The sequence below is a fragment of the Pogoniulus pusillus genome, chromosome 1 (assembly GCF_015220805.1).
Source record: "Pogoniulus pusillus isolate bPogPus1 chromosome 1, bPogPus1.pri, whole genome shotgun sequence".
In the NCBI taxonomy this organism is placed as follows: Eukaryota; Metazoa; Chordata; class Aves; order Piciformes; family Lybiidae; genus Pogoniulus; species Pogoniulus pusillus.
This window is the reverse complement of record NC_087264.1, coordinates 25,073,897-25,100,487: the sequence shown is the minus strand read 5'-3', so window position 1 is coordinate 25,100,487 and position 26,591 is coordinate 25,073,897. Positions and strand designations below refer to the sequence as shown.

The 26,591-nt window shown below is 43.1% G+C and overlaps 1 long non-coding RNA gene across 7 annotated transcripts in view; it reads right to left on the bottom strand.

Annotated features, from left to right (window-relative positions):
- The window catches only part of LOC135175948 (uncharacterized), a 56,414-nt gene that overhangs the window by 7,928 nt on the left and 21,895 nt on the right, over positions 1-26,591 (bottom strand). For 5 of the 7 annotated variants that reach the window (XR_010302527.1, XR_010302523.1, XR_010302525.1 and 2 more), the window contains one exon: positions 19,096-19,335. This is a non-coding gene — a long non-coding RNA (uncharacterized LOC135175948). Of the gene's footprint in view, positions 1-8,177; positions 8,278-17,531; positions 18,024-19,095; positions 19,336-26,591 lie in introns of those variants that run through there. The other 2 variants (XR_010302516.1, XR_010302528.1) reach the window with 2 other exon arrangements.

The window sequence follows — 26,591 nt, the reverse complement described above, 5'->3', positions numbered from 1 at the left end:
CCAGTCACAGGAGATGTCCCCTGATAAGGGCAGGAAATTAGTAAAATAATCCTTAGAAACAAGAATATTCAGCAAAACAAAAGAGGTGAAAGCTGGCAGTCAAGACAGTAATAAATTCCAGCAGCTGTAAAATTCACATAGCTCTAACTGTAAAAAATAGTGTATTTTTGGTGGGGGAGCACAAGGGAAGAGAAGGATGTTAACTAAAGTGGCAGTGATGCACCAGAGGAGTTTCATGCCATCACTTTATGTGAAGGACAAAGACCAACAGGGTTTTCTCAAAGTGGACTCATTGTTAGAGTTCACAGGGGAGGAAAAAAAAGTAGGCAAAGCTTTAGGTTCACCTTTGTCTCTCTAAATGCAGGCAGCCTCCTGTTACCATAGGGCTGCAATGGATCTTGTAGCATAAGGAGGTGGAGACTACATCTTTACACTAGATAAGAACAGAAGCCAGGACTTGCTCCAAAGCCAGAACTCAAATTACGCTCAAGCAACTGAAGAGAGTGGTTGGGGAAGATGGCTGGTAAAAGGTGAGATTTCCTGCTTACACTCTTGATATTTATCAGATTATAGATTCTAATTAGACTACCTAGAAAATTAAGGCAACTGTAGAGTCAGAGAAAGCAAAAATCCTCACTGCCTTTTAGAGCAGGGTGCCCAGGTCTTACAGGATTCAATCTCAGAGGGAAGTAATTACAGCTTCTTGAACAGAAATGACACTTGATCCAAGGGAGGTCTGAAACAACCCAGGCAGAAGAAACATGGCAATGTTGATGTCCTTGTTTTGTTTTCAGCCCAACTGTTATGCTTTAACTCCAATGCTGAACTGCTTCCCCTCTTCTGCACAGGCTTTCACTTTTTTTTTTACCCCTTCTGGCTCAGATCCTGCAAAAGACCATTTCCCACCACAACTTCATTCTCTGAACCTATAACCTTCACGCTCTTTTGGAAGTTACTTTCCCACTTGTGTTTTCCTTCTGCAAGCTCTCCCAAAAGTTTTTACCATGTGCAAATCAGATCGAGGGGGCACAGATAGTGAAAATGGTTGTTAGAATGAAAGTGTCAAAATGAGATAAGACACTTGGCAATAAAGGAGATTGAAATAAACCACATCTGAAGAAATGAAGCAAATTTGAAAAGACAGCCCACATTAATCTGCTTCCCACTTAGCAGGGTAACTTCAGCCTAGAGACCTTCTAGCTCCCATGTCTTGCTTGACATCACCTGCAGCTGATGTCAAGATGAAGGTAACAGTGTCTTTTCAGTGGTGCCCAGTGATAGGACAAGGAACAATGTGTAGAAGATGGAACAGAGGAGGCTCCATCTTAATGTGAGGAGACACTTCCTTATAGTGAGAGACCACTTGTACAGGCTGTCAAAAGAGGTGATCCTGCTCCGGCAGGGGGGTTGGACTAGATCTCTGGAGGTCCCTTCCAACCCCTAACATTCTGTGCAGACAGAAATATTAACACAGTTCCTGTCCACAATTGATTTCCTCTTGTAAGGCTGGAGAATTCCTCCAGAAAAGACACTCAGATGAGATCACAGAATGTTAGGGTTTGGAAGAGATCTCCAAAGATCATCTAATCCACACTACTGCCAGGGTACAATAGGGCAGAACAGGAACAGATCCAGGTGGGTTTTGAATGTCTCCAGAGACGGAGACTCCACAACCTCTCTGGGCAGCCTGCTCCAGTATTTTGTTACCATCAGTGAAAAAGTTTTTCCTTATGTTCAGGTGAAACCTCCCCTGCTCCTGCTTGCTCCTTGTCCTATCACTGGACCTCATTGAGCAGAACCTGGTTTCATCCTCCTAACACTATGCCTTCACATCTTTATAAACATGCATAAAGCCTCCCCTCAGGCTCCTCTGCTCCAAGATCAACAGACCTGTCTCCCTCAGCAGGGAAATGTTCCACCCCCTTAAGCATCTTTGTGGCTCTGCGCTGGGCTCTTCCAAGCAGTTCCTCAAAACAAATATAGGTGCTAGGTCAGAACTTCTCAAAGGATGGTCTTTTACCAAACACACCACATCCACTTTGACAGATAAAATTATGTGGCAGGTCAGATTTTTTTTTCTGACCCTTCAAAGTTCCATTATTTCTTTTAGCTGAGGACCATATATGTTTGCACACAAATAGACTTTAGGATGTAGCTACATTCCTGTGTATGTGCTGGTTAGAAAGACTAAGATGCCTGAAACTGTCTCAAAGTTCTGAATTGCAAATTGCAAACTATAGCCTGCCACTAGTGATTATTTCTACCCAAACAGAATACAGAACAGTTGTCATCTACACTTTGGTTTTCTTCTCATTAGTGTTCAGATCACTATCTACAGACCTCAATTAGCCCCATTCTAAGGCTGTGGGCAACAGGGTGTGGGCTGTAACTAAACTCTTAATCTCTTTTATGGGGCTAAATTCTTAAAAATGCAGCATTCAGCTTCTGGTTTTGCTGCTGTGTTTGGTTTCATCACACATTCTACTGAGAGGTGGCAAAACAGCACAATTTGAACCCCTTTGGGGGTTTCTCTTGCCCTAAGCGAAGCTGTTCTCTGGTGCAAAATTAAAATAGGACCCCTGAGCCACAGTGCCTGGTTTTTAAAATCAAACTGCTTGAAAAGGCAACTGTACTGGTGGAAATTGCTAAAGCAAGCAGCTCTTAGGCACTTCAGCTGTGAGGCAGGGTCTGTGGATTCAGGCTCCTAGACAAGGATACCTAAATCCTATCTAAATTCTATTTTGAGTTCAGCACCTTGATATATTATGTTCCATTTAAGAAGTGACTTAAGGTATATCTTCTCTGCTGATCTTATTTTCAACTCTTCCTGGATTTCAGCCCAAGCCATCCCAATATTCAAGTCTCAAAGTACTTTAATCTCTAGATGGCTTGTCAGATACACACAAGGATTAGAGAGTGGCTCTTTGTTGTTTATTTTTAACTTCAGCTGTTATCTGCCTGCTCTGGAGTAAAGGAGCATGCAAAATACCCTTGAAATTCTGATATACTTTTGATGCCTTTCCAAATATTTTCTCTGCTGAAAAGTTCACAAAAGCTGGGAGGAAAAATAAAAAGCCCTCAAAGAACCATGGGATATGCACCTGGGCAAACAAGGACCAAGAGAGTAACATGAATGGTAAGTTGCCCTCAAATTCTGGTCAGTTAAATGCATTCTGGCTGCTCTGAGAGAGGCAATAGGTAGTTACAATGAAGACAGACTTATAACTTGACACCCCCTCCTTGGTTCTAGCTTTTGATTTCTATTAAGAGACCAAATAATACACAAAGCTTTTAAAAAATTGTGAGCTTTCCCCAAAAAATTCAGGACTAGCTAGACCTCCTCCACAAATGGGTGGTCATTTCATCATTGTCAGTGGCCTCCTGTAGTGGAGCAACTACATCAGTAGACAAGGTAAGAGCTCTGGATGTCAACTAACTGGACTTCTGCAAGGCCTTTGACACTGTCCTCCACAACATTCTTCTCTAAAATGAAGAGGCATTTGTTGGGTGGTCACATCCAAAGGGTAGTGGTTAATGGTGCAATGTCAGATGGAGACTGGTGACAAATGGTGTCCCTCAGGGGTCCAGCAGGAGTAGTGATGTTCAATACCTTCAGTGACATGCATGGTGGGATTCAGTGCAGCCTCTGCAAGTTTGCAGATAAGTGGTGCTGCTAACACACTTGAGGAATGGGATCCATCCAGAGAGACCTGGGCAGGCTTGAGAGGTGGGCCTGTGCAGGGTTCATGAGGCTTGACAAAGTCAAGTACAAGATCCTGCATCTGGATTGAGGCAACAGCAAGTACGAATACAGGCTGAGCAGATAATGGATTGAGTACAGCCTTGCAGATGAGAAGTTAAACCTGACCCAGCAATGTGCCTTTGCAGCCCACAGTCAACTGTACACTGGGCTGCATCCTCAGCAGTAGGTGGAGGAGATTCTGCACCGCTGCTCTCCTGAGAGCCCCACCTGCATTACTGTGTCCAAGCTCTGTAAGAAGGAGCAAGTCTGGTGCAAGGCCTTAAAAACGATCTGGGCGCTGAAGCACTTCTGCTGTGAGGATAGGCTGAGGGAGCTGAGGTTGTTCAGCCTGGGGAAGAGAAGGCTTTGCTGTTAGGTCTTCTATCCAGCCAAGCTATGCTTACTAGCACTAGGCATTTTGTGCAGCCTACCTCTGAAAGTCAGCAATCACAGAAGCCCTGGAAATGATGCACTTGCAACAGTTTAAGGCAACAACCATCTATCACTGAGACACTCCCAGGATGTTGCCACATCTGAGCATTCATGAATCAGTTCTGAGCAATTACTGACCACAGGCCAGCAATAATGCATGGATGAATCATCACTAATTGCCACCAGAAATTAATTGCCGATTGTTATTCATTATTAATTAGGAATCCCAGTCATTCATAAGCCTGCAATAACTAGTATATAACATTAAAGATCATTTGCTTTGTTTAACTGCAGAAGCTGAGATGTTTCACAGATTAGTTCAAATTCTGCACATCACATCCCTTACTTATTCCACACCCACAGTGACAGAATGCCACTACACCCAAAGGATGTCCACAGGCACTCTGCACTGTTCTGCTTTATCCAGAATCCCAAATTCTAAGGTTTCTTCACAATGACATTTGTCACATGTCCTGTCAATGGCTATTTCCAAGTATAAATCACAAGCAAACAGAAAAAGCTTTAAATGAATGGAGTTCCAGCAAGCACCCGAGTTTTAGAACAATACTCACTGGTTGCTCTTTAGGCCTTTATTTGTTTATAATCTTGTAAATTATTTGTGTGCAAGATAGCAGCCAAAGGCTTTGGCAACAGTCAATATAAGTAAGAGCACTCTAAACACTCCTAAGTCCTGTGTACACACTGGAAAAACTTATCAGAACAGATTAAAATAAAGCAGTTGTATGAAAAAAATAAGCGACAGCAAGAATATCACAGAGGACTGTTGAGCTACAGCACAATGCCACCTCATAGTTCATTGTAAATCAGATTCAAGCAGACAAGGAATACCTAAACTATTGGATAGATGAGTGCAAGAACTTCTCATCACATCTCATATCTTTCACCTTCCTGAGTAAAGAAAGTCTGTCAGAAAATTAATAAGCTATCATGTTCTGTCTGACATTTATAGATGTAATCAGATGTCATCTTACTCTGTGTGGGGTTACCATTGCCTCTAATTAGGCAAAACCTATTCTCCTTTTTGAAACAAAGAGTCTATTCCCATTATGTCCTGCCTCACATTAGCTCTTCTGATGACACACACATTATGTACATGAGCATTAAAACACATGCTAAATACATATAGTATTACAGATTTAATGCAGAAATAGCTATGTAAGACACTGGAAACCACCACAGTCCATGTGGTTTTAATGCTTCTTATTCTGCAGTACATCTCAGGCTTACACAACATCCTGTTTAGGTTTCTTCAATGTGAGAAATATTGGCAGCATCATAAAGACAACACAAGGAGATCAGGTTCCCAAGTACTGATTCACTGTGGACACATAATTTGCAACCTCCAAATCACAGCAGCAAGATGTTTTGACTTCACAAACTTCTGTTCTTTCTCACACACTAGACTATAAACAGAACTGGAGCATATGCCTGGAGAAGAGTTGAGAAGCACTGACAGAAATTTTCTTTTAAACAAAGCAGTAAGAAGCATTACACATTACCTTCACTTTTGATTTATTACACATCACCAAAGATGGTTTTGCAGCACACGACACACCACATTTGGTGTTTCAGGAAAAAGAACAGTGAAATACCACAGCAGTATCACTCATAGGCCATAGTGCTTCACAGCACAGGGCTACATAGAGCTGCTCTGTAGACATGGCACATAACTAACCTCATCTGCTTAAAATTAAAAAACATGTCTTTTTAATGCCAGATTCCTAGCTGGTTCCTCAGGCACTTTGAGATCTCTGCAGACATTTATGTGAGGTACTGCCTGAATTGTGTTCTTTTTACCAAATACTAAAAACCATTTCATTCATCTCAACAGTGACTGAAACAGAACCTCAGCAGCTGAGCAGAGGGTGATAGACCTGCAGAGACAAAATAAAATGTGGCCAGTAACAGCAGTGAAGCCAACAGCTTCCAGTTTATGCCTTTTCTTCCAGCAGAGCACAATTAGGGCCTTTAACTTGAGTATCTCTAGCTAATGAAGCCATGTCACCTATGTGCTGCTGCTTGTACTGGAAACAGAACTGTAGAAGGCAAATACAATTTGCAGCACCACAGTAACTCAGCGGCACACATTTAAGGGGTAAAATATGATAAACCATTGACTCATTCTCTGAAAAGCTGCCTGCTTTCCACAATTCATTACTGAGCACTGAAATAAATATGCACAAGACAAGTGGTAGGCAAAAACTGAAATTAAACAAGCAGTCTTTCCTTCAAGGCTAGTCCAGTTAGCAAATGAGAGGGACTAAGTTACTATCTTGAGTTGCCTTTCTCTGCATTAGAAGTGTTTGTGAACACAACTCCTTTAAGGCAGGAACAGATTAAATGGCCAAAGAGTACTTCCTGACAGCGAGAGCTGCTGGATGTGAGGTCATCTCTCCAGAGAAGAGTTGTCAGACAACCACTGGGATCATTTCAGACCTTACACTGAAGAATGAGTTAAAGTAATGACCCTGATTTTACTCCTGCACTGCTCTAGCTGCTAAACAAACACAAGGTTCACATAACTAACCATTTCCCTCTTCTTTTCAGCTGAGCTCCAACAGGCAATTTCTAATTTGGTGGTTTAATGTAACTGTTTAGTGTTGGGGAAAACCTGGAGTTAATGATAGGGCAACCTAATCTAGCTGAGGATGTCCCTGCTCACTGCAGAAGGGGTTAAACTAGATGACCTTTGGAGGTCCCTTTTAACCCAGACCATTCTATGACATAATCGTTTCCATTCCCAGATGAGGGACTATTTAACTGATGCTTTCTCAAGCTTTGTTTGAATTCCTCTTTCTGGACTTCACACCCAACATGTTTCCTAAGACCATTCGCACCGAGAAGCAAAATGCTCTCACAACTAAAGCAGAGGTTCTCAAATTACTGTGCTACTCTATCTTAATCTAGGTTGCACATCCACCCAGCAGGCCCTCCCAGCTCACAGCATTGCCTTCTGGAGAAGTAAAACTGTTAACAACATTTCATGCATACCAAGAAGTTCTCTAGAATCAGTTGCCGACAAACTTCCAGTGCTCTCTTGTCCAGTAAGCACTTTTTTATTAGTAGTTCCACATCCCTTGGGTGTTTTTTTGTACTCATCTACATGTAGCCCATATCTGATGCTAAGCTACAGTGGTCATTCCATCTTTCTATGGCTCTTGCCTGGCATAGAAGGGGGAATCAGGAAAAGGAGGCATGTGGGTTGAAATGACAGCAGGTTTAATGAAACAGCAAAAGCAATGCTAATACTATGGTCAATATAAAGTACAGAAAGTTATACTCACCTAAGAAGTGCAGAACAGCCACAATAAACAGGAAAGCAGCCTTCAGAAGCAGAAAAGTGACCAGTACCCTCCAGAAATAGCAAGAAGCAGGAAGAAGAAGGAGAAACTTCAACCTTTAACAACTCCTCCTTCTATACTGAGTATGATCTTTCTGGGATGGGATACACCTGTGAGCCAGCTCAGGACAACTGCACTGGCTTGTGTCCTTCCCAGCTTCAGATGGTATCTGACTGGAAACTCTTAACAGCCTGCAGACCACGGCTGACCCAGCATTCTGTTCCAGCCAAACCAAGACAGTACTCATGTGTGCTCTGGCCCTTTAAACCAATGACAATATTGGTAATTTTCCCATTTTATACTCCAAAGAAGGTATTTTCTAACAGGTACTATATATTTTGCCTAAAAATGAAATGTATCTGGTTAGGATAGATGAATATGGTCACAGAGTGAAGATACAAGACATTTTAGTCTAAAAAGGCATGGCTAATAATTAAGGAGTATACAGTAATCAGAAACCATATCCCATAAGAGGTTAGGGAATCTTCATTCTTACAGCTAGGTAGCAGAAATATCTGATCAGAATGTTTATCACAGGAAGGAGAACAAGCCATGACAAAAATCACAGCTTCTTATTAACCTTTAATGCTTAAATGTGTGTCTGCTATCAAAGTGTGCTGTAGGACAGCAACATCACTCACCCCTGTCAAGAAGCTTTCACGGGAGATCAGGTGAGCCCTGTACTTTCAGCTGATGGATATCCATGCAACCCCTTCAATCTGTGGAATGAGGACGCACAGCCTAACAGGAAAGAAAAGCGAACAATCAGGTGTGAATCTAAAAGTCACATCCTGAAGTCTGGTGGCAGAGTACTGTAGGTGAACAAGGCTAGAATACTATGATTTGGTGGACATCAGGAGGCCAACACTGCAGTGCAATGCCACTCTGTCACCGTGATAGATTTACTTAGCTCCATGCACTGACCGAGTGTCACTCAGCTTTTCAGGGTTCAGCCTAGCTTACACTAAACAGGTTATGCAGGAAACAGGAATCAGAACATGCTATTTTGGTTTGAGCCCACACAGCAAAAAGAGTGCCTCTGCCTGATAGTGAAACTCTTTCAACCAGATTCTGAAAGAAGATTTAGGCTTTGAGACTTTTTTTTTTCCCAGAAATATAAAAAAAAAAGTTAAGTCCTTAGCAAAAGCTTCCTTGATGCAAAATGTTTGCTACTAATGTTAAAGTAACTGACTTAAAAACAGATCAACCAACCAACCAACCAACCAAAACCCCAACAAAACAACAACTCAAATTAAATAATAATAATAAATAAATCTTCTCTTCAAACTTTTGCTTTCCTGCTGACAAGCATTGTAAAGGGTGGAGTGCTTGGGCAGGTAAACACTAGCTTTACAAAGCCATTAAGCAGTATGAATGCACTAATGCTGCCAACCCACATATAAAGTCCAAGCAATATCTACCTCTACAAGGTCTGATGCTAAGCCACGTCCCCCATCTCTGTCTCTCAAATACCTCTAGGGATGGTGACTCAACGACTGCCCTGAGGAAGCCTATAAAAAGAAGCAAGTGGCTGGAAATCAGGATAATGCAAGATTTGCTAGTTAAATAAGTGTCTCCGGAATTAAATTGATCCAAACTATATTGATTGAATAATAAAGTCAATGGAAAAATTCCAAGTAAACATTTCAGCTTCCTGGCATGGGTAGAACTTCATTTTCATCTTTTTAATTTTACTCTTAGCAGGAAAGCTGCGTAATTGAAGGACAATTGGCCTTGGGGCATTTTCCCTTCTGCTGCTTCTTATAACTTTGTTCAGGTTAATAAGCTGTGCCTCACCTAACCTGGATTGTAACAGGAGGCGCAGGACTAACTGACATCTACAAGAAGAACTCTTTAGCACAATCTAGTGATGCTTAGGAATCCCATAGTAATTTCTTTTTGCCTTCGATTAACAGCTTTTTAAACACTGAAATGAGCCTTCTGTTATGATAGTTTTCTAATACACATGAACACACTGCTGTGCAGAGCTTTATCTTTATGAGTTCTGAAGAACTCTTCAGCTTCACCTGGGTACAGCAGTTTTCTTTGGTACCTGCTCTAAAGACTTCTCATTTCCCACTCCAGAGAAGGCTGCCTTCTTGTTTGTTGAAGTATCTACTGAATGTCAAATACTTTTTGACTCTTAGGGAGGAAAACAGCTTGCAAAGTTGAATGTATTCTATGATGCACTACCTTAAGGAGGAGCATACGAATAAACAATCTGTGCACTAGCTCTGTGGTGTTCCTGTTACAACTGACTGCAGTTGTCCTGCTGCCTGGCTCTGCTCTTTCAGGCTGCAGAGGAAATCGGCACATTCTGAGTGTCTAGCCAATCTGCCACCTCATCTTTGGTTTCTGCACATGAAAGAGAAAACCTGACATGTATTGTGAAGACAATATTTACCCTGAAGTGCATGTTTGCTCACTGGCTTCATCTGAAGCACTGGAAACCTGCGTGTTGGAAGAGACATTCCTCTCACTTCACTGAGTTCCAGCCACAAAGCAAGAGGAGCCTCAAAGCAAGAAGAAAGGCATCTGCCAGTGCAATTGCAATCAACTGTTCCTCTCCTGCCCCAAGGAAACTAAAACACAGTGCTTGTCTTAAGGAGCAAAGAGGCTGCTGTTTCTTGCAGGATTTGTATTCAGGACTAAAAACATCTAAGCAAGTTACAGCAAGGAGCTGCAGGTACCTCTGCAGACTTTAAGAATGTGAACACTGGGGTAGCGCACAATTGATGGAGCTGGGAGTAAGCAACTGGGATTCAATCTGGAGACCAGCAAGGCCTTTGGAGTGGTAGAATTAATACGGCAGAACTGGCATAAATTGAACCTGGCATACAATAATCCTGCCAGACAAGAATTCACTTGTCCCTGCACAGGCAGACTGTGTGAACTGTGAGGCTTCTCAGTCTGTCCTTTTTGTGATTCGCAGCTTTACTATTTGTCAGCATGTAGGAACACTTCTGTTATACAAAGACACAAGCTGGAGCAAAAGCATCATTTTATTTCATGCTGTATTGGTCACTGCTATAGGGACCTGCAGGGTGTTTGTGACTGCTGGCTTCTACACAGTCATTGTCAGCTTCTGCACAACAGGTCTGCTGCATGCTGGGCTCAGCTCTTTCATTGGTGTCTTTCTTGGGTTGTCTGTCCAAATCTTGGAGTTGCCCATAATACTAACAACATTAAGACTGAATTCTCAGTCTATAAAAAATCCTAGTAACAAATAATGTCCAGAGAATACTTTGGATAGTGCATCCTGTATTTCCCCATGGTGGCTACAGTAAGACAAGAGCAAAGCAGAGACATGTCCTGCAGTTCAGCCATCTTGACTCGGCAATACTTTGTCCACACTTAACACTGTGTCCTGGTAGGGTGTAAATTCTGCTAGGCTGGTTTAACCCTTGCTCTCCTCCTCCTGTTTCGTGGTTCTAGGAGTGGAGTCAGATGAGCAAACAATAAGGGTTTGGCCCCAGCAAAGCCTTGAGGGCTAGGGGGCTTAGCACCATGTGTCAGGTGTCTTGTGATGCCCTCAATGTGCCTGCATGGCCAAAGGAGGCACAAAGCTTTGAATTCACTGGCCAGAACAATGGTGCTAGTGCCTATTGTCCAGTTTGATTTTCAAAATGAAGTATTTAAAGGAGGATGATTTAGAAAATGGTGCCATTTTGCATTCAGTCTTTCTGCACCAAGCCTTCCTGCCTCTCATCGTTTGTGGCTCGTTAAAGGCAGCCATGTATATACAGCTCACACCAGCCAGCTTAGCAACTCAGCAGCATCTCCTTCCTCTGCCTGGAATATTTTATATTTTACCCTGGGATCATTAACATGAGTTTGAGAGCGTCTTTGATACAGGAGACTTACTCAGGAACCAAAGCATCATGAGTACATACGCTGGAGTGAATGCCAAGGCTCCATAAGCATAGTTAGAATTTTTCCTGGTTTTGCAAGCTCTGATTGTTTAAACTGCTTCATTCTGTGCAATTACTTCTTGTTGACTGAAAATCCAAAGAATCTCAGGGAATTCTCCCAAATTTGAATATTAATAATAAAAATTAATATTCATACAGAAATTAATATTCATACATTGAAACTATTAGTAATTTCCAATACACACTGTGACACTGTCTCCCATTGGATCACTGAAGTGGAGATAATACAGATCAGCAGTAATAGATTCATACATATATCTAATTGCAGATTGCTTTACTTCACTGCCAATAAATTAGCACCCCATTCTAAAATATTGCTTGAGGTGTATCAGTTCTAGAGAAACTGGATGTGCATAAGCACCTGTTTAACTGTGGCCTGCTCTGCAAAGGCCACCTCACAGACATTAAAATGTCTTCCAGAGACTCTTCTGCTTCAAGGGTCATATTTTTGTTATGCTGTCAACTCAGAAATTCTGCTGTATTCCACTTGTGGCTTTGCAGGTAACAAGGCTTCAAAGCTTCCTAAGCATTGCTCTTCTTCTACTCACTTTCTGAACTTCAGATGATCTTTGTGGAACTTTTTCAATGTTGGTTGTGTAACACTTTAATGATCACACAGCAGTCCTGAAAATTCTTCTCCTTAACAAGTACAGAATAGAATCATAGTACTGCTTTGGTTGGGAAAGACTTCTAAGATCATTGAGTGCAACCACAGACCGAATACCACCATGGTCATTAAACCATGTACCAAAGTGCCATGCATGCACTTTTCTTGAACACCTCCAAGGACAGTGACTCCACCATCTCCTTGGGCAGCCTGTTCCAATGTCTGATCACTCTTGCAGCAAAGAAACTTCTTCCTAATATGCAACATAAACCTCCCCTGGCACAGGTACAGGCTACTTCCTCATCTTATCTGATCTTACTACTGTGATACTACAGAGAAGTCCCACCTCACTCCAATCTCCTTTCAGGGAGTTGTAGAGAGCAATGAGGTCTCCACTCAGCCTCCTCTTCTCTAGACCAAACAATCTCAGTTCTCTCAGTCATTCCTTGTGAGACTTGTCCTCACACTTCACCAGCATTGTTATCTGTCTCTGGACACAGTCTGGCACCTCAAGGCCCTTTTAAGAGTGAGTGGCCCAAAACTGAACACAGCACTCAAGGTGTGGCCTCACCAATGCCAAGTACAGGAGCACAATCAGTTCCCTACTCCTGCTGCCCATACTAGTGCTGATGGCCAGGATGCTGTTAGCCTTCTTGGCCACCTGAGCAAAGTGCTGTTTCATGTCCAGATGGCTGGCCAGTCCCTCCAGGTCCTTTTCTGACAGGCAACTTTCCAACCACACTACCCCAACCCTGTAGCATTGCCAGTGGTCAGTGTGACCAAAGCACAGGACCCAGCACTTGGCTTTGTTAAACCTCATGCAACTGACCTTAGCCCATGGATCTATCCTGTCCAGATCCCTTTACAAAGCTTTCCTCCCCTGAAGCAGGTTAACACTCACATGCAGTTTAGTGTTACCTGCAGACTTACTCAGGATGCACTCAATTCACTTGTCCAGATCACTGATAAAGATGTTAAAGAGATATTATTGATAAACATATTAAAGAAGGCCCAGAATTTTCCAGATCTCATGCTGCTAATAATTCCAGTTACATCTAGCAGGCTCTCGAGTCTCAGCATTAGTATTTGGAGTCTTATGTCATCTTGTCCCAGATAGAGTAGTGTTCTCTGAAAGGAAGAAGGATACTCCTGCAGTCTAGGTTGCTTTGCTCTCCCCATTTTCTGTACTTCAGCTACAAAGTATGCTGCACTGTCATATTACAGAACCACAGAAGCTCAGCATGGAGGGCATTAAAAAGGATCTCTGGACATCATCTAGTTCAATCTCCCTGGTAAAATAGGGGCATCCACAGCAGCTTGCCCAGGATCACAAAGCCCAGATGGGTTTGGAACCTCTCCAAGCAAGAAGACTCCATAACCTCTCTGGGCAGCCTGCTCCAGGGCTCCAGCACCCTCACAACAAAGAAGTTTCTCATGTTCAGGTGGAACCTCCTGGTTTCCAGTTCATGCTCACTGCCCCTTGTGCTGTTGTTGAGCACCACTGAAAAGGGTTTGACCCTATCTTCTTGCCCCCCACGGGTTCTTTAGCTCGAGCTGAGCATTGCTCAGATCCCCTCTCAGGCTGCTCTCTTCTCCAGGCTTAAGAGCCCTAAGACTCTCAGCCTTTTGTCCTCACAGAGATGCTCCAGGCCTCTCAGCATCTTTGTAGGCTCCACTGGACTCTCTCCAGCACTCCCCTGTCTCAAACTGGGGAGCCCAGAACTGGACCCAGTACTCCAGATATGGCCTACCTAGGGCAGATTAGACGGGAAGGAGATCCTCTCTCAATCTCCTGATCACACTCTTCTTAATGCATCGTGTATTTAGAGAGTGAGTCCAGAGGAGGGCCACAAAGATGATCAGAAGCCTGGAGAATCTTCCCTACAGGGACAGCCTGCAAAGGGCTTGTAGTAATAGGACAAGAGAAATGGCTTTGAGCTGGAAGAGGGGAGATTTAGACTGGTCATCAGAACAAGATTTCTTACAGTGAAGGTGGTAAGACACTGGAACGGGTTGTGCTGGGAGGTTGTGAATGTCCCCTCTCTGGAGATGTTCAAGGCCAGGTTGGATGAGACCTTGTGCAGCCTGGTCTAGTGGAATGTGCCCCTGCCTATGGCAGGGGAGTTAGAACTAGATGATCTTTAAGACCCCCTCCAACCCAAACCATTCTGTGAATCCATTAATTTATGTACAAGATTTGGTAACAGCTGATAAACACAACAGGTTTCCATGGGAAATCATTATATTTGTCATTTTTTTATTGCCATGGCTAAACACTACATCAAAGCCCAGGTGCACTCCCACTGGGTGAACATGGAGAACTTTCCCTAGTTTGATTAGCGAAATGTCTAACCCCATTTCCCTGACACTGTCAATAAGGACCATCTCATATGTACAGAAGGTCCAACGCTCATTGCTGCATAACCACTGCCCTCCATTAGCTTCCATTCACAAAGGCAATGGCTGAGGGAACACCATGCAGCTAAGGATCTACAGCCCTAAGAAGGTCGGTAAATAAAAGCTAGAGATTAGCCCAATATTATCGAATCCTGCCATTTAAAGTCTCTTCTGGCAGACTTAATAGACAACATAAATCAGTTTTAGAAGAGGGGCTGGAATGAGCAGCATCTAAATCAGCAGCATATATAGCCAAGTGAGCTGACAGAAATCTATCTTCTAACCTGGTGGCAATAATGCCTGCAGAATTTGGAGAGATTTATGCCAGGACTCAAGGAATATAATATTCCTCTTGAATTAACTAATTTTTGCAATCAGTGCACTGTGAGTGATACACTGCTGCCAGGAGAGATTTGTGGCCTGCCTGAAGTACTGACTGCCTTCCATTTTCTACAGAGAAAGTGTCTGGCAGTGTGAGCGATAGCAGCAAGCCTTCCACACCACTAACGATGGGAAAGGATGTTCTTTCCATCGTGTCTGGAAACAAAATTTGTAAATAACATAAACCAAAACACAGAAAGGCAAACACTGAGATTTGTGCAAGAAAATATTTAGCATTTTTATATTTATCTGTTTTCTTCCAATGTTACTTTGCATCACAAGTGGTTTTCCAACTATAGGTCACACTAGAAAGGAGCATCACCGGGAAAGGCTAACTCTGTTAAGGGTGAAGCCAAGATAATCCAAACCCAGCCCAGTATAAGCTGAAACCCTATCAAACCCAGCCCCTCAAGACCATTCAGATCTCACTCTCAGCATGTACCATGGAAAGTTTCTTGAATTTCCTATGGTCAGTCTGGTTGTGTCCCAGACACGTGTCAAGTCCCAGCGGTTGACTATGGGATTCTCCCATGTGATTCTGTCTCATCACTGTAATCATGGAAAATCATGGATTCCCAGAACAGCCAATGGCTTCTCTCCTGCCAGGTTTAGCTGTTTGAATAACTCTGAAGGGCTGATTTCATACATACTTTAAAAATATTTTTCTAACAGATATTTGAGTGAAAAGACAGTAAATAAAACTACTACTTCCCTGCCCCCTCAGTTTAAAGAAACTCTGAATTTCTGTCTATTAAAAATAGAGCCAAAAATGTAGGTCAGACTTGCAAAATGGCACAGAAATAAACATCATCAGGCACAGAGCAGATTACTTTGAGCATCTGAGAAGCTGTGAGCATTTGAGAGCTGTCTCTGGAGCATACCCAAAGGAGAATTTTAGCAAGATCTTTAAACATGCTCCTGAGACTCAATGGGCCATAGGCGGATGCAGCAGAAGTGCCCAGAGGTACCAGGGAGGAATTCCCAAGGGCTGGCACACACAAACACAGCTGTTTAGAAGCTTGCTGCAGAAAGTGGGTGATCCCACAAGTCAGCTCTCTGTGCCTATTAGCAGTGGGATGGTTCTAGCCTCCACTGTTACCATGATTTTATTTCTCCCAAACTGCAGATATAGAGTCTATGTTGGAGTTTTAGCCTGAAGAGTGTCATCACATATCAAAGATGTTTCTGTACATGCTGGAATAATGCAGCCCACCACACAACTCATTGCACTATAGGAATCCTGTCTTGTCATTCTCAGTATTTCTACCCTTTGCAGAACAGCTTCTGGCTCACCCCACAGACTAGCTAAGTCAGAGTTACACAAGTAATCCTCAGTTTTAAATAGACACACAATGTTTACCACTGTGTAGCAACACAGATTTCCCTGTGTTCTCCTATTAGGCTCACACAAGCATTTTTCAAGTTGCAGTAGTCAGAAGAGTCTTCTGCTCAGAGGAAAACTTGGAATAGGCAGAGGTCCATGGGGGGAATCATAAGGTGATCTAGCCTCACAGCTCACCTCCATGCCATTTCAGTTGTTTTGGGGGGCTGCTGAGACACAGAAGCAGGCGAGGCAGCTGAGAAGTTGCAATGTGACTGTTCTCAGTGAGGTGCAAGCTAGTTAAACAACAGAAGCAACCATCAGAAGATCCGGATATTAGATCTAGGATCTAGCAACTGTAAGATGAGATGAAAATAAAAGGAGTGCTGCAGTGTGTCCAGAGAAGGGCCACGAGGATGTTCAGAGGGCTGGAGCACCTCTTCTACGGAGACAGACTGAGAGAGTTGGGACTGTTCAGTCTGGAGAGGAGAGGCTTCAAGGAGACCTTACTGCGGCCTTCCAGTATCTGACATGGGCTACAAGAAAGCCGGGGAAGGACTTTTTAGGGTGTCAGGAGGTGACAGGACTAGGGGGAATGGAGCAAAACTAGAAGCAGGTAGACTCAGATTGGATGTTAGGAAAAAGTTCTTCACCATGAGGGTGGTGAGACACTAGAAAATGTTGTCCAGGAAGGTGGTGGAAGCCTCATCCCTGTAAGTTTTCAAGGCCAGACTGGATGAGGCTCTGAGCAATCTGATCTAGTGTGAGGTGTCCCGGCCTATGGCAGGGGGGGGTGGACCTAGATGATCCTTGAAGTTCCTTCCAGTTCTGACAATTCAATGATTCTATGAAGTCTACAACCGATTTTGACTGGATCTGCTGTCCAACTGGATTAAGCCAGGGATAACAGAATGGAATTGATTCCCTTTTCAGAAGGGAAAGAAAGATTTAAACAGCAAGGGCTTAATTTAATGAGACCCTAACCTCAGTGTCAGCTAAATCTTCCTTAAAGAATAAGGGATATAAGGTCTTAGGCGCCTTTGTAGCCCTAATGACACTACTTAGTACAGGCCAAAAATCACAGGAACAAAAAATAAGCATGGTAAAATATCTTAGTGAGCAGCTGTGCCTAGTGAGAGCAATTAAAAGGATGTGTAGCCAAGCCATGCCTTGCAACCATGCTAGAAAACAGTTAATGGCCTGTTAAGCAGTTCTCTTGTTGTAGCTGTTACCCGATTTAACCTTCCTCAAATGTTAGGGGGAAAAAAAGAGGGGGAAGAAAAAGGCAAAAAACACCTCTGCAGTGAGGTGTTACAAAAGCTTTATTCGTTGTGACAACTTGACACTACTGAGACTGGGAGGAGTGAAAACGTGGCAGAAAGTGTGGCCTAAGAGGCCACTGCATGCTTTAAGCAGTGTGGGAGAAAGCCCTAGAACTGACAACGTCAAGCACTCACAGGAAAATCATGAAGAATTAAAGTTGATGGAATGCCCAGCTTCATCCAGGAGAGAAGGTCACTAGAAACACTCACAAAACCCTCTCTCTGGAAGAGATTAAGCATGTTGGTCAGCGAGACATTTCCCCCTCTGCTGGTACAATCAAGTCCTTTGTGCTGATAAAGGTGGAAGACAAAAGCTTGGATCTTCCACTCCTCTGAATGCTCTGGAGTCACTTATTACCAAGCCGATTCTGCAGCAGTTTATAGCTACTTTGAACTATTATGGGTTAGAGGCAGTGAAGAACTACGAACATACCCTGTACAACTGAAGATTGGAGAAGTCTGTCCTTGTACATTTTCAAAACCTCTAGGTGTGTTCTACATCCAGACAGGTACATTTCTCAAGCAGCCTGGGGAGATAAGTAACATCACGAAGGGGCTGGTAACACCTCTCTCCCTTTTCTGCTGTCTCTGAATCTGCCAATTTAGGTGTCGGACCTTGTGGTTTTACACACCTCAAGGTAGAAATTCACAGTTCTTCACTTCCAGATCAAGCTCTATCCTTACCCATTCGGTATGACTGGGTTCAGGCTCCTCTTACTTCGCCTTGTGTATAAGCTGGTATTTAAGGATGTGGATCAGACCATAGGTTCACCTAACCCACTACCCTCTCTCCAGCCAAGGCCAGGGTAGATATCATGGGGGTAGCAAAAAAAACAAGGGAAGTGCGCAGTGACCTTTTGCTAGAGTTCTGCAAATGAGAACACAGCTGTTTTCTGTGCCAACAGAGGCGTGCATCAGTCACATTTCTCTCAAGGACCACTGAGCCCAAACACTCCACAGCTATGCCAGCACCATTATCCATTGCTCAGGAGAAAATCCTAGACTTGCCGTCAGCAGAGAAGCATGCAAATGAGATGGGAACTCTAAATATTCTTCTCTGTTTCTCTTCCTTTTTAAAGCATGCTCTCATCAGCACCACTCTTACCTATTTCTTTAGGTCTAATCTTGTTCTACCTGTTCTGTTGACAAAGCAGGGGGAGAAGGGACAAAAAGGCAGAAATTGCACTGTGTCTGAAATACCACTATCTCTGCCTTGAAGAAAGCAAATATTCCAGATGCTGATTTTGCTAAAAAGGATCTGACTTAGCTCCTTTGCAGTTACCTGTGTATGAAAAGGTAACTGGTTATGTGGCTGTTTTCTTTTTGAAATAGAGTTTTAGGAACAGTGAAGTATGAATTATTTTAATGCAAGGAAGAAAACCAACAGAATTTCTCTTTTCTGACCTCTGCCCTCTCTCAAATGATGTGCAGATAATAACTAAATCTTTGGTTACACAGTATCTGAAGTGGATCATCATTGCACAAAGATGGGAAAATGGAATCAAATCTGCATCAAAATGGGGTCATGGCAATTTGTAGGAGATTTGATCTCAGTTGGATTATCACTTTCCCTTCTCCAACTTGATTTACAGCCCCACATTAAAAGCTACAACACATAAAAGCTTTTTGATATGGATAATAATAACCAAGTGAACCATTTTATTTCTGATTGTCAGACAGATCTGCTCTGGTACCCGCAGAGCACAGCACTCATGTAGGCTGTATTTCTGCTGGGCGTTTATGACCTTGGGTGGTTGAAGGCACCTTGCAGCCTTAATAAATGAAGACTTCAGATCAAGTGAAATGCCAAAGTCTTTGCTGTTTGCCATCACTGGAAACCTATTTGGAGAAGAGCCACAAACTTCAGCTTTCCAAGAAGAGCAGAGGATGCCCATTCAGAGTGTCAAACACAGCCAGTACACAAGCCCAAATGTCAAATATTTCAATCATTTTCTGCTGGCTTTTGTACAAAACTAGGGCAATAGACTTCAGAAGACTACCCAAAGGCAGGTTACACTTCTTTATGCAGAAAGGCTTCATTTTGTGTTATCTTCAGTGTTTAACTGTGAAAGGTCATTTTATTCCAAACCTCTTAAGTGCCTTATTAGAGCACTCAGGATCACACTGAAAATGAGAAGGCTTTTAGGACCAGGGAGGTTGTTGAGGGAATATCCTGGACATAATCAAAGTGAGGCTCAACAGGGATAGCCTGATTTAGTTGAGGATGCACCTGCTTACTTGCAATGGGGGTTGGACTAGATGACCTTCCAACCCAGACCATTCTGTGACTGCATGACTCCATGACTCTATGACTTCATGACTAGTAACAGCTCTGCACTTTCTCCTTCCCCTCCTCCTTTCTCCCTGACTGTTGCTACTTTTTGCCCTTTCATTTTCCTCCCTGCAGCAATTTTACCCACAACACTTTTACTCATTTTTCTCTTTAATAATTAGCCATTAAATTTCCATGGTTTAGTTTTAATTAGTGTTACTTCCACAAGAGACAAATAGGGAACCAGCACATTCATATTTCAAAACTGCTGGTTCAGATTGGATGCTTATTGTATATACCACCAAAAAGTCCGTCTTCAGTTCCTCCTAGGAAAGTCACCTTCTGAACTAGATGAACACTTGAATAGGGGAGAAAGCAAGCACCAGTTGCAGCTGATTTAGACTTCATCAGGCATCTTTTCATGTGAACAGAGCCACTGATATTATCAAAGCATTCTGTCCTTTCACTTCTAGAATTCTTAGACTTTTTTTTTCCTTAGAATTTGTATAATTATACTAATTCACGAAAGTCACCATCTGGGGTTCTTAATCACCTTTTGCAATACAAACTCAAAGAACAAAATTCTGTCCCAATCTGCTATTGTGCCAAACCCTCTCTCTTGCTTCCTTAATCTCTTTTTCTTATGCTTTCCCACCAAAGTATTTCTGAGAGTAAACAATTCTCCTCCCCATGCCTGGAAGGGTCAGCAAGCTGAGCTCTTTCAAGATCATTGCGTACTCACTGGGCTCTGCTCATTCACAGTTGCCTAGTCCTGCACATTTGCCTCAGCACAGCACTGTTCCTGTGCTCATTAGTCCTGCCACTCAGCACAGCCAAGCTGGCTTCAGCAGAATGCTGACACCATTGTACTGCTTCCATATTTAGAACCAGCTTTCCCACAGCTACTCAGGTCTCTGAAGAGTGCACATTGCACAGTGCGCACATACTCTGAGCATCCTCCTGGAGAGAATATTCTCTTCCCCTGAGGGTCTAGCTAGTCTTTGCTCACACTGCTTCCAGTTTAAGCTGCCCCTCTTTGACATGAGTGACCATGGCTGCACTCTGTGTAGAAGTTCTTAGCAGGCTCTTGAACAATGGCATTAGGTCTTTTCTACTTCTGCTGGAAACACCATGCCCCTAAGACATAACAAAAATCAAACCTGACTCCTCTTCAGCCACCTAGTAGCCATCTTTCAAAAAAAATGAGCAACTCTTCTCAAACCTGAGGCTGTCAAATAGAGAGGAAAGAAGAGGAAAAAAACCATGAAATGTCATCTCTTCTCCTTCCTTCCCTTTCTTACCTAGCATGGAAGCTTTCTCTTTTCCAGCTTTCAGATTGAGCCATCAAGGACAGTAGTGTAGAAGGCAAGAAGGATTAAAAATGGCAGTCTAGCTATGGACACAGTGGCAGCAGTGCTTAGGTGTGAGGATTTTCCCATTGCTTCCCCTCACTTTCTGGGATGTCAAGAAAAGGACTGATGGATAATATGGATTATACAGCTATATTAGTACCACAACAAGACCAGACTCACCCTTAGGAAAGAAGGTGGTGGTGGAAAAGCTGTCATGGAGCCAGGCTGCAGAAAAAGAGACAGGTCCAACTAGCTATTCTGTTCAGATGGTTGTCCCAGAGTGTAGTTGTGAGAAAATGGCCCCAAGAACACAAGGAATGCTGTGGCATGGAGCAAGACATGGGAGAAAGTGGGACAATTTGGGGATAGGATTCAACCTAGTGAGGTCACTGTTGGGTTTACTACAGTTCAGGGTGCAAGGAGTATGGGATACAGAGACCTAGGTTGTACAAATTCTCACAAAGAATGTGGAAAGTCTGAAAAATCTGAAATAATGTTCTTCTCCTCCTCTGTGAGTCTCCAGGCTATAGTTAGCAGCAGTAAATCCTTCCACTGGTCCCTAAATGCTTGCCATTGTACTCTGTTTTAAGCACAGTTATTACATTTCTGTTACTCCAGTTTCACACTAATACTTCAGATGGAACAACATCCCTGTTCTATCCTGCTGGGCACAAAGTCCCTGTCTACTGCAATCCAAGGTCAGAAACCAGTACTGCAAAGCTAGAGGAGAAGGGTTCAGAAGAATTTCTTCCTCAGGGGAGGAATCACTACCAGCAGAATGAGCTAGAGAAATAGTTCTACTCAGAGGAAGTTGACACAAAAACATGGTTTCAGAAAATGTGGTGGTTGCAGCACCCGCATGGAATAAAAGTTGCATCAATTATTACACGAGATTTGAACCTGTGGCTTTCATCGTTGTGTAATTAACCCAGCCACTGATTTCTAGCAGCAGACTATCAAATTACCCCAAGCTAAAGAATATTTAACTATGTATATAAACCACATGAGTTCTGAGAGAAGGACTTGATAAAAGGAAATTGACTTAAGGAACTGCATTTTTCAGTGGAAAAAAAGATAATTCCTCTCCATAAAAAAAACCCCAAACCAACAAACCTAAAAATATCCCACATGATAAACCTTAGCTGCTGTTTGAACTTCTGACAAATACAGGAATCCTAAGACCAAGCTCTGGGCATTTTTTTGAGCACAGTTACTCACTGCTGATCTCTCCCAAACTAAATATGATCAGTAACAACAGCTCCATTTAGTGTTAACAAGAATTACGATGCGTATGAGGCATAAGCACTTCTAGCACACCATAGCATTTGGCTGAAAGCCTGATGATACTCCTCATATTTATAGTGCACTATCTGAACAGTTTCCCACCCCCTATCTTTCACACTGTAAATTATTCAAGCTTTATTTCTTGGCCCTGGAAAATAGAGCTGTCCTGGGCTGCTGTCCAAGAAAGACATCTTAAAGAACTAACAGGTTTGGATTAGATCTGTAAGATAGGAAGGCACTCGATTATTCCAGAAAGATTAAATAATTCTAATTAATTTCTCTGTGAAAGTTGCCACTTGGTAGAAGTGCTTTGTGGTCAACTCAGTACAACTGAACCCTCACAGCACTTTGCACTGCTTTTATTTTCAGGAGGAATAAGAGTGTAAGAGGCCTGGAGAACCTCTCTTCCTTCTACTAGCCCATTCCTTTTGATTCCTTCTAACACTGTGCAACAGTTGCTACCACCACAGCCTTAGGATTTCTGTGATGAATTCCCTATAAATCCAAGAATCTCTTCCATATGAGGCAGGGCTGAAAGAGCTGGGTCTCTTTGGTTTGGAAGAGTCTGAGGAGTGACCTCATTTATGTTGATAAAGATGTGCAGGGCAGTGTCACAAGGATGGAGTCAGGCTCTGCTTGGTGATGTCCAATGATAGGACAAAGAGCCATGGGGAAAAGCCATGTGAACATAAGGAAAAACCCTTTTCAATGTGAGGGTGCTGAAGCCCTGGAGCAGGCTGCCCAGAGAGGTTGTGGAGTCTCCTTCTCTGGAGACACTCAAAATCCGCTTGGACTCATTCCTATCCTACCCTAGGTGATCCCAGAAAATTAAAAAAAAAAAGCCAAAGAAAGGGGCATGGGCAAGAGAGATGATATGGTCAGAAATTATCTGTTAATATTGGAAGCTGTAGGTTGTAGAAATTCTGATAAGTACAAAATCAAAGAACTAAGTCAAGCATCACCTTGGGCCTTTTAAAGTGTGCTAATAAAAGAGTCCCAGATCTGAATGTCACCACACTACTACTTTGTGGCATTAGGCATCTTTATCTGCTCATTCTAGAACAGCAAGTGAAATTATTTCTGCCCGCAGCAAGCAGGATGATGTGCTATGGTGTTCCTGAGTATAACTGATCTCTAGTGATGTACGTCAGCTGGGGCTCTGGGGCTAGCTCCAATGAAGGACTTGGGTGCCTGAGGCAAGACCTGAGCAGAAGTGCAGCTCCTTAACCCAAAATAGCCACAGAGAGCTGTTCTCCCAGTTTGTAAGCATCCAAACTAACTTGCTATCTCCTTGTTTAACCTTCAAGTTTCCTAAAAACTTCTGCTTCCAAATGTGTCCTGGTTTGGTCAAGCTGACATTATTCCTCCATCCTTGAGTGTCTTGTTTTGGTGACAGTTTCAGAGCACACTGCCACACCAGAACTCTTCCTTTCATCAAACACAGCAGTAACTTCCTTTGAAAATACAAATGAAAGAGGTCATGCCTGTCTCCTATATAACATCCATGTAGTTAAAGTACTCACCCAGGTGGTGGGCGAGTTTGATCCATTTCTCCATGGGCAAGAGACTTTGCCAGCTGCCATGCTGGGCCAGAACCCTCTCTGCTTCTCCTGTCAAAGTTGTGACACTACAAGCAGCAATTCCAGTTTCACACAGTTGAAAAAAGAGCAGAAGGCTGAGCATTATGCTTTGTCCTATGATCCAGATGGGGTTTGTTGCAGGAGGTTATGTCTTTGATAACCTGTCTATCCTTGGATCAAGCCACTGTCCAACATATATCAATATGAATAAGGATCCTTTGGGATGAAAAGTGCAAATGTAAACACTCTTTTATTACAGATTGTAGTGGTTGAGAGCCAGCCAGCAGCTGAGCCCCATGCAGCTGCTTGCTTATTGCCCCTCTACGCTCTTACCTCCCAGTGAGATGGGAAGGAAAATTGGGAGCAAAATGCAAAATGCCACGGGTTGAAGTTGAGGTATTTAAGCAGAACAACACAAAGAGAGGAGAAACAACAGGGAGCACGCCACAGAACAAGTGACATAAAACACAACATTCTCACCACGATGCCTGGCTCTGTTCCCATTGTGCATCTGCATTGCTTCCAGCCCTCCCCTTGTATAGTAGGCATGACATCAGTATGGGATGGAACACCCCACTGTCTGGTTCAGCTGGCTATCCTGGCTGTGGCCCCTCTCAGCTTCTGAAGAAAGTGAACCCTGTGCTAGCCAAATAGTATACTGATGTAATAGGAGTTGCACTCTGAAAGTAATGGGCAGCTTAGGCCTCAGATTGGGAATTATCAGAAATCTCTCTAGGCTCTGGTAAAGGAATTACGCAGAAAGGTAACAAAACTGATGAACAAGCATAAACTTCTGAGTTAAAAACACAGGGTGCAAAATATGGGGCTCCCACTCTGAGAAAAGTGAAAATGCCAGAAAAAGCTCTGCAGAGGATAAACCAAACTGGATCCAAGAGAGTGACAGGCCCTAGACACAACCAAATTCAGTCAGCGGCAGCAAATTGCATCTGTGTCTCCCCCAGTGATGTGTTCAATTATTGAGACAAGAGTTTCCTGCCAAGTGAACAGCAGAGTCAGTAATTAATTGCAGCGCAGATACTTTGAACTCTGAGAGGTGTGTTATGTTCAGGCTGTCACCACTCATTCTGCAAACATCAGAGGATTTCACATGTCAGCTTCTGCTGAACACAGAGGTTCTTTCTGTCCTCCAAATGAAACTCATACAGAAGTACGATCTGCTCAGAAAGGTTTTACTCAAAATTTTTGCACCAGCTTTTTAGGTGCATTAGATAATTCTGTATAAAAATGAGGTTAGTGCTCAAGGTGGGTTTAGTGGCAGCTGCGTCTAGGCTGTGTGTCAGAGACAGAGAACTTCAGAGCTTAGCACCAGGGAAGGGATCACACCTAGGAGGAGGTTCCCAAAGCAAAGTAGGATAGTACTGACTGATAAGAACTTCTCTGAATGCAGTTACACAGGGGGTAGAGGCACCAACTTCATCTAATCATCACTGCCAGAGCCTCCTGATGGTCCCTCAGATCAGTTGACAGCCTACACTTGTTGCCCCAACCTAGTCTAGTATGTAAAATTATCTAGCCTAAAGGGCAACATTACATTTACTAGATACAGTGTTGTGGATATATTGCACTGATCTGGATCATTAAATGGATGGAATTAGCTTCTAACTAGCAAAACTTGCAGATCAGGTAGAGAGAACACTGATAACAGTGCCTGTGCTGTGCCAAGGCTTTCTCTGCCACCTGCCCCCTTCCCATGGTAGGCCTGATAGGCCCAAAATATGCTTAATACATATCCTGGCTTGCCCAGGCATGTTTTTCTGCTCCATGGGAGAGGCAAACACAGGAAAGAAGACAAAAGAACCTGGAGCCACTAAGTCTAAGGACTCCAGCCTGCCTAGACTTGTCTTAGTCCTGTGGTAAACAAGGCACACACACTTGGCTTGTGCATGCCTTGTGCAAGGCCTATGCTTTTCCCAAATTTGGGTAAACCAAGCCTATACATTTACCTTATATGGTTGGGTTTGGCTAACTGCCATTCTGATTGGCTATTCTGTGTCCAAAGGGCAATTAATCTCAGCCCACACTGATAAAAAGAGATATGCAGGTAAACAACATGCTCTGCCATGCTCCGCCATTGTATTCGTGCCTGCTGTTGCCTGCTGCCATTGCTTACTGCCTTATTGTTTGCTGGTAAACTCCACTGTCGTGAGTTTACCAGGAACAGACTCTGAATGCCTCCATGTGATCGGCCTGCAGAGCGAACGTTACATCGTGCTGAGATTGCACATCTCAAGACATCCTGTCTGCACCTGAAAGTCTCCTGCTAAGACTAGAAATCCTGGAGATACACAGATCATCCAGAAGAGCCAGGAGACAAGGTCAGAGATTGTCTGCTTCCTTTCTCCAGAAGCTTGGGAAGAATCAAGTCTCAGCAGCCAACAAGACAGAGTTCCCTGAAAGCGCTTGGGCACTGTCTGGGTCTGTGGCTAGCCTCAGGTAATAATTTTGTGAGTAAACACTTAAAGGCCTGTTTGTAATTCTCCATTGAATTCTGCCATAAGCAGAAAGAGCTCCTTGAGTCCATCTAGTGGGCAAGCAGTATATTGACTGCAAGTGGCATTTGACCATGGGAATTTCCTTTTCAACTTC